The sequence below is a fragment of the Paramormyrops kingsleyae genome, chromosome 24 (genome assembly GCF_048594095.1).
Source record: "Paramormyrops kingsleyae isolate MSU_618 chromosome 24, PKINGS_0.4, whole genome shotgun sequence".
Classification (NCBI taxonomy): Eukaryota; Metazoa; Chordata; class Actinopteri; order Osteoglossiformes; family Mormyridae; genus Paramormyrops; species Paramormyrops kingsleyae.
In genome coordinates, this window is record NC_132820.1 from 23,602,854 (window position 1) to 23,611,170 (window position 8,317).

The window sequence follows — 8,317 nt, forward strand, 5'->3', positions numbered from 1 at the left end:
TGGAACGTGGTGTTAAAATGTAGTGGTGAACTTAAGACTCCCCATTCAGTATCGCTGTTTTCCTAATGATAGACACAACAATTAATATTAAATATTTTATATAAGGACTGCAGGGCATCGTCCAAGCAGCAGAGAAGCTCATTGGCTGCAGCCTCAACCTCAGTGATTCACTACCTGCCCCAAGAACATAAAGGCGACCTGGCGAGATCATCGCCGACCCCTCCCACCTCGGCCATAAACTCTTCCAAATTCTGGGCACTTCAATCTATATTTGAATTTATTTTATTATTACATATTTTTTTGCTTCTTTAAAACTAATCCTCTGCTTATTCCCTTAAGACTTTGTTTTAATATTTATTAGGATAGAATATATCATGTCAAATTCAGTGTATACAGGCCTACTTGGCTCATAAGAATGATTGACTGAAGTCAACTTCCAAAAATTATAGTGAATTGCATTATTTGCTTTAGGTTTAAAAAAGTTTAGCTTTTTTAACATTTTGTAACTTTTGTTGAAAAAGACATACTTTCCATATACATATACTCATATTTTCTGTGTCTGTGTCGGAGAGAGTGATCAGCCCCCCCCCCCGGCCGCTGGCCCACAGAGTATGAGACACGCGCTGTTTTACTTGCAAGGGTGCACACCGCAGTGTAGCTACAAGGGTGTGGCACCATGAGAGGGTTTATTTATACTTTAAGGTGATCAGGTTACATTGTGGGTGTGAACAACATTTCGAGTGGGATAGAATGGGATGTGGAAGTGGGAGTGGAAATAGGAACAACAGAACGTACAGCAGAGGTGGGCTCGTCTGCTGCACGTGATAGAAAATTACTGTTAAGCACTTACACAGTTGCCATATAAAACAAGCTATACATTCATAAGAATACACATGAGTGATAATATATACACAATCTCAACCCAACAGTCTGCCTTCACCGGACGTGAATTTTCGTTTTACAAGATGATTAGGGAACACTTATTATAAAAGAAGTGTTGTCTGATTGGCCAGTGAACGTGAAAAACATCCCCGGACACGTCCTCTTTTTCATCTCACCAAATATGGTACCCTAACCATACCATTATCCTTCGTCCACCAAACTTTACAGGTGACACAATGCAATCAGGCAGGTAACGTTCTCATGGCATCTGCCAAACCCAGACTTGTCCATCTGACTGCCAGACAGAGAAGCACGATTTGGTCACTCCGCAGAACACATTTCCACTGCTCCAGAGGCCAGTGGTGGTGTGCTTTACGCCACACCATCCGATGCTTGGCATTGTGTCTGGTGATGTGAAGCTTGCAAGGCCATGGAAGCCCATTCCAAGAATCTCCCAGTACACAGTTTTTGTGCAGGAGTTAATGCCAGAGAAAGTTATTGAGTCGACAAACCATTAGCAATTTGTATGCACTATGCACCTTAGCACTCTGTTACTTCACGTGGCCTGACACTTTGTCGCTGGGATTCTGTTCCTAAACACTTTCACTTTGCAATAATACCACGTACAGTTGGCTGTGGAATATATAGCAGGAAAGGAATTTCACAAACTGACATGTTACAAAGATGGTATCCAATGACAATACCAGGCTAGAATTCACTGAGATCTTCAGAACGACCCATTCTTTTACAAATGATTGTAAACCCAACTGCATGGCTAGGTGCTTGATTTTATACACTTTTGGCAATGGGTCTGAATGAAACACCTGAAGCCTTATATCATGCTCAGGCATTATATAAGGCAACCGGGCCAAGTGTGAGTACACCCTAATACTGACCATTTGCCAGGCTGAGCTCTACCGGGGAGGGTCCTGGTGCAGCTACTGGAAGAGGTGGTGCAACTCTACTCACCTCAGCCACCTGACAGACAACCTCAGTGCCTCAATACCTACACTGGAAGAGTAGTGTGCAAGGGAACAGCAGGCCATGAGATACAGACACCATCACGAAGGGCTACAGAGCCAAAGACTCCACTCACTCACAGAGACAGTCGCTTGTGATGTAACCCAGGGGTTCTTGACGAAGCATTTGTGTTAATTGTGATTATAGCATTATGTGATGTTTCCTCTGTTTATGTTAAAGTTCAGTGGTCAGTTTAACAGATAAACCACACACAGTTCCTTAATAACTATATTTTATTCTTCAAAACAAATATAAAAATAATTATGCAATAAAAAGTATTCTGTGAGCTTGCTGGAAAACAGTTTGGCTACACATTAGTTCACATCAAAGTATATGATGCTTCTGTAATCAGTTATGGCCAACAAGCAACATCTTATGCATGATTTAAAGTGGTCAAAACAGCAAACTGGGATGTGTTGATGCTGGGTGATACTGGTAATTTAATCAGTCTCATATCCCACCAAATCCCATCAGATAAGTAGTTCAACAATGAACATAAATATACCTGAAGGCTGTGGGGCTTCTTTGGATAGTATGCTGGCTTCTGTCCTACCCAAATGAACACAAAACAGCGATTGGTTTAATAAAAAAGCATTTATTTGCTTAACAGAAACTGCAACAAACAATGGATAATCTTGATGGGGGTGTGAAGCAGGTAGGAAATGGCAGATGTGATACGCGAGTATGTGAAGTACGTGATGTGTGTGAGTGTGTGGCGTACGTGTGCACATGCCCGTGGCAGAGTCCGTGTGCGTGGAAGGACGGCACTGATAAACAGAAACGCACAGTGGAATGCAGCGGGGAATTTAAATCCATGCAGGTATTCCACTAATCTGTAGAATTTATGGAATAAAGAAATATATGTAGTTACCAATGTAAAACAGACATGCATACATACAGTACAGGAACTATACATAACAATGTAAACTATAGATATGGGTATGGAATCGGAATGTGCAGTGCAAAGTGGCTGCTGCTTATCAGTCCAGAAAACTTACATAACCTATACATGACAATATACATGCATATGAGGACCGTAGGGAAGAAGAAACTGCAGCATGAAGTGACTGGTGCTTATCAGTCCAGTATAAAAAGCAGGTGCAACTGCATGTAAGGTGCAGAGTGCAGTGAGCTGGGTGACCATTACCATAGTGCCTGGGGTGGGGGCACAGCTGGCAGAGGGTGGCAGTAGTTGATCCTTCTGTTGGCCTGGGGGTACAGACTGTTCCGGAGTCGGGATGTTCTGGTATTAACACTCCAGTACCATAGGTGGAAATTAGCGGGAGAACATTTCAAACTGGATTTAAGGAAGCACTTCTTTACACAGCGTGTAGTCAGAGTATGGAATAGTCTTCCTGATAACGTAGTGCAAGCTGAATCCTTGGGTTCCTTTAAATCAGAGCTAGATAAGATTTTAACAACTCTGAGCTATTAGTTAAGTTCTCCCCAAGCGAGCTCGATGGGCCGAATGGCCTCCTCTCGTTTGTATAGTTCTTATGTTCTTATGTTATCTGCCTGGTGTCATGAGACTGACGATGTGTTGGGTGAGGGGTAGGCAGTGTAGACTACAGACAGTGTAGGCTTTGGTGAGCCTCCTTAACCAGCCACTCCATGGTCTTTAACCAGTTTAGATCCTAAAACCAGTTGAAACAAGCAAAGCACATAGGCACAGAAACACAAAGTAAGATGACTGAACAAAGCCAAGGCGGAGAGGGAGGGAGCAAGATGCATAGGAAGCCTCACACTGCGTTGCTTGATATGATGAAGGGCAGCCCTGCCCCCTGCTGGTGGGATGGCAACAGCTGTTCAGTGCTTTAATTAAGCTCTGCATCATTTTCATTCCAGTGCTGGAAATGCTAGGAAACATGGATGGGTGATATGTAGCTTAATTAATTAAAGTAAGTTCATTCATGTCAAAAGTAAGAAAGCTGAATTTTACACCACTGCATATAGTTAATTAAGTTTAACCTTTTGCATGACTGGATAGGCCAGCTTTACAAATACCAAACTAAACTTCACTAAGATGATTTCGGTCCAACTCGCAATATGCAAGGCTCATTTCAGCAGCATAGACACATGGTTCGAATTACGGGGGGAACTGGGGGGTACAGTAACCCCCGCCAAGACCCAGACTCCCCCAAAGAGACAAAAATAGCAGTTTGGGGGGTCTTAAAACTTTTCTTTTGCTGTAAAGAAAAAAACAAAAGCTAACTTCACCTTGTAGGAAAATTTCTATGTAAAACAATTTCAGACACCGCTAATGTGGACCGTACCATTTTAACCACCTCGGCGCTAGAAACTGCTTAGCCAGTCGGTTGTGCCAGAATTGTGGGAACCCTGATCCAGGATGCACCGGACCCGCGCAGCGCGCCCTGAAGACGCTCCTGCCACTCACCGGCCGTCAAGAGCTCCCTGCTCGTCAGTGAGGAGAATCCGCAGCGGGCGGGGGCTGCTCTGTTGGAGCGGGAGGAGACGTGCTGCAGCTGGGAGGCCCGGCTGGCTGCAGAGCGCCGCGGACTTGACAAGCAGCAGGAGCGGGACCATCGTGACCGTGAGCGGCTGCTGAAACCTGCGGAGGAGCAGGAGCTGGAGCAGCTCAGCGGTGAGTTGACCAACTGGGAGAAGTAGCGCGACCGCCAGGGGTGGCTAGCCGAGGCAGCGGAGGCGGCATTACGGGGCTAGGAGGAGGCCGCACTGCCGGAAGTCTCCAGCAGCCCCATGCGCTGTGTGTCCCCGGAGAAGGGAGCCTGGCTGTGGGAGTCGCTGGGCATGGTCACCCCTGGAAGCTGTGCTGGGAAGAAGGTCCAGCGCCGGTGTTCTGGGCAATTCAGTTTCCCCTGTCGCGCGCTGATTAGTACACGGATTCGCTGTTGTTTTCATGCGGGTGAGGGTAAAATGCGGATTCCGCCGGATTCCGCCGAACGTAAACAAAAGGAGGAGCTCAGCATTGCGGTGCAACTGCGCAGTCAGTACAATACGGATGTCCGAAATCGTATTGTTCTTAATGTTAACATTAATTTCATTGTTAATTTGTTAAACATGTGAAAATGTTCTATATATTATCTGTTGAGCGTTCTCTGGTCGAGGATAATCTGCATTTTTCCCCTCTCTTGTCCCGTCAGACAGATGTGGATGTCCATGGCTACCAACGTCACTGTTCATGGATACCTGTTCCTGACGAATAAAATAAATCATAGTAAATAAATATGTCTTTCACCAAACATGTCAGTATTTTATTGTAATTCTGTATTTCTGTAGATCTCACATCCAAGCACTATTGAACTGTTTTGGTGTTATCTGATTAAATTTTCTCATATAAGTACAGCTATACTGTACAGCTTGAAAGCACTCCTGTGAAATATCTACCTAGAAACGTGGTTGCCACTCTACAAGCCATTTTATCAGAATTAATACACGAAATAAATAAAATAAAAAGGATATTACAATTAAAGCATCTGTTATATTGAAACATGGAAGTGGCACGTAGAAATCCTGCCCTGGGACATGTGATATATTGCCGGAAAGCTGGCAATTTGTACTATATACGAAAATGCATGGAAGTTCCCAGGGCAGGATTTCTAAATGTGCACTTCGCCCTGTACACTGTAACAATGGGGAAGCTGCCATAAATAATCTTCAACTAAAAGTCCACGGAAGTGGCACGTAGAAATCCTGCCCTGAGACATGTGATATATTGCCAGAAAGCTGGCAATTTGTACTATACGAAAATGCATGGAAGTTCCCAGGGCAGGATTTCTAAATGTGCACTTCGCCCTGTACACTGTAACCGTGGGGAAGCTGCCATCCATAATCTTAAACTAAAAGTCCACGGAAGTGGCACGTAGAAATCCTGCCCTGGGACATGTGATATACTGCCGGAAAGCTGGCAATTTGTACCATACGGAAATGCATGGAACTTCCCAGGGCAGGATTTCTAAATGTGCACTTCGCCCTGTACACTGTAACCATGGGGAAGCTGGCATAAATAATCTTCAACTAAAAGTCCACGGAAGTGGCACGTAGAAATCCTGCCCTGGGACATGTGATATACTGCCGGAAAGCTGGCAATTTGTACTATACGGAAATGCATGGAAGTTCCCAGGGCAGGATTTCTAAATGTGCACTTCGCCCTGTACACTGTAACCATGGGGAAGCTTGCATAAATAATCTTCAACTAAAAGTCCACGGAAGTGGCACGTAGAAATCCTGCCCTGGGACATGTGATATATTGCCGGAAAGCTGGCAATTTGTACTATACGGAAATGCATGGAAGTTCCCAGGGCAGGATTTCTAAATGTGCATTTCGCCCTGTACACTGTAATCATGTGAAAGCTGCTATCTATAATCTTAAACTAAAAGTCCACGGAAGTGGCACGTAGAAATCCTGCCCTGGGACATGTGATATATTGCCGGAAAGCTGGCAATTTGTACTATACGGAAATGCATGGAACTTCCCAGGGCAGGATTTCTAAATGTGCACTTCGCCCTGTACACTGTAACCATGGGGAAGCTGGCATAAATAATCTTCAACTAAAAGTCCACGGAAGTGGCACGTAGAAATCCTGCCCTGGGACATGTGATATACTGCCGGAAAGCTGGCAATTTGTACTATACGGAAATGCATGGAACTTCCCAGGGCAGGATTTCTAAATGTGCATTTCGCCCTGTACACTGTAACCATGGGGAAGCTGCCATAAATAATCTTCAACTAAAAGTCCACGGAAGTGGCACGTAGAAATCCTGCCCTGGGACATGTGATATATTGCCGGAAAGCTGGCAATTTGTACTATACGGAAATGCATGAAAGTGCCCGGGGCAGGAATTCTAAATGTGCATTTCGCCCTGTACACTGTAACCATGTGAAAGCTGCTATCTATAATCTTAAACTAAAAGTCCACGGAAGTGGCACGTAGAAGTGAGGCCCCAGCACATGTGATATATTGCCAGGAAGGTCGGAATTTGTACTTTACGAAAATTCAAGATTGAAGATTCAAGATTCAAAAGGTTTATTCGTCACGTACACAGTTGTACACATACAACATGCAGTGGAATGTAACCCTGGTCACTCTGAGCAGCTGTGCATGATAAGAGAGTAACAAAATATAGAAAAAATAAGAAAAATAATAAGATAAAAAATGAAATGTTCAGCTGTACATAATCTATACATAAGTGAAATGTGCAAGAGGCCTGAGGAATGTGCCAATGATTTGGACAGGGTGAAGCAGCACCTAGAGGCATTGAGTATTGTCCTGATTTAGGAGCATTATGACCTGGGGGAAAAAGCTCTTCCTTAACCTTTCCGTTCTGTGGTGCGTTTCCCAAAACCATAATTCGAAGGAACGTTCGCAAACACTGTCCTTAAGTTGCGTATTTCAAACAACTCACGAGCTGTAGTTAGAAGCTTAGTCCCGGGTAAATACGTCAGCGATGGTGGAAAATGCAGTCTAATAAGGGTATAGTCACCGTGTAAGTAAAAAATTGTATAATCTTTCATAACTAATAGGGAATAATTTAGCTCTACGATCACATATAATGTGAAGTTGTCTGAAAATGTTTGAAACGTAATTGTTGTGTGGGTCTCTGGTCATAAGTACGGTAACTGTCGGTAGTGAGCAATAGGGACACCTTGCTGGGTGATGCGGGAAGAATCCTCTGTGTGACCCATCTGTACGTTGACGTCAAACTTCAACTCACCAGTGGCACTTGCACTCTCATCTAGCACATATTGTATGTTCTAGTCACTCTTTGCCTTCTTCTCATGTTTAGAAACATGTGTGAACAGTTTTGAGTCATTGTGTTTAAATGATGACTGGTGGCTGTGCTGAACTTCTGCAGCCTGTGTTTTCTATTTTGCATCAAAGTTCACCACAGTGCAAAATGTGTTTTGATGAATGGGAATGTGTTTAGAGTTTTGCTCAAATCTGCAAATTGTGTTTAAAGTTTCACCAAAAGAGTGATTGATTCAATAAATTAGTTTTGGCAATTGGAAGTTTTGTTCCAAGAATGAGGTTTAGTCTTTTAGCAATTCAGAAAAACTGTAATAGAAACATAAGGCAAGGTAAACTTTAACTTACCAAAGCTCTTTGGGGCGGTCAAACCAGATGTGTCCAGTTTGTACAGATACTGCACAGTTAGAATAGAATAGAATAGAATGCCTTTTATTGTCATTATACATTTTTTACATATACAATGAGATGAAAAGCATCTCCTTGGGTCAGTGCTCAAACATATACATATAAAATATAAAAAGAGAAGTAGTATCTAAAGTATGTATAAAATATGTATAAAAATAAGCAATGTAAACAAATAGAAAGTATTAAAGTGACAGTGTAATATATCTTATTGCACTAGCATATGTATATAAAGTGAACGAATGCACAATTTCACATTGACCGGATTATTACACAGTGATAAT

At 43.1% G+C, this 8,317-nt stretch overlaps 1 long non-coding RNA gene across 1 annotated transcript; it reads right to left on the bottom strand.

Moving 5' to 3' along the window:
* Positions 1-2,477: 2,477 nt before the first annotated feature.
* On the bottom strand, positions 2,478-4,424 carry LOC140582445 (uncharacterized). The gene is made up of 2 exons (XR_011985414.1): positions 4,298-4,424; positions 2,478-3,758 (listed from the first exon to the last, which is right to left on the bottom strand). It is a non-coding gene; the product is annotated as an uncharacterized lncRNA (long non-coding RNA).
* Between the last annotated feature and the right edge of the window lie 3,893 nt (positions 4,425-8,317).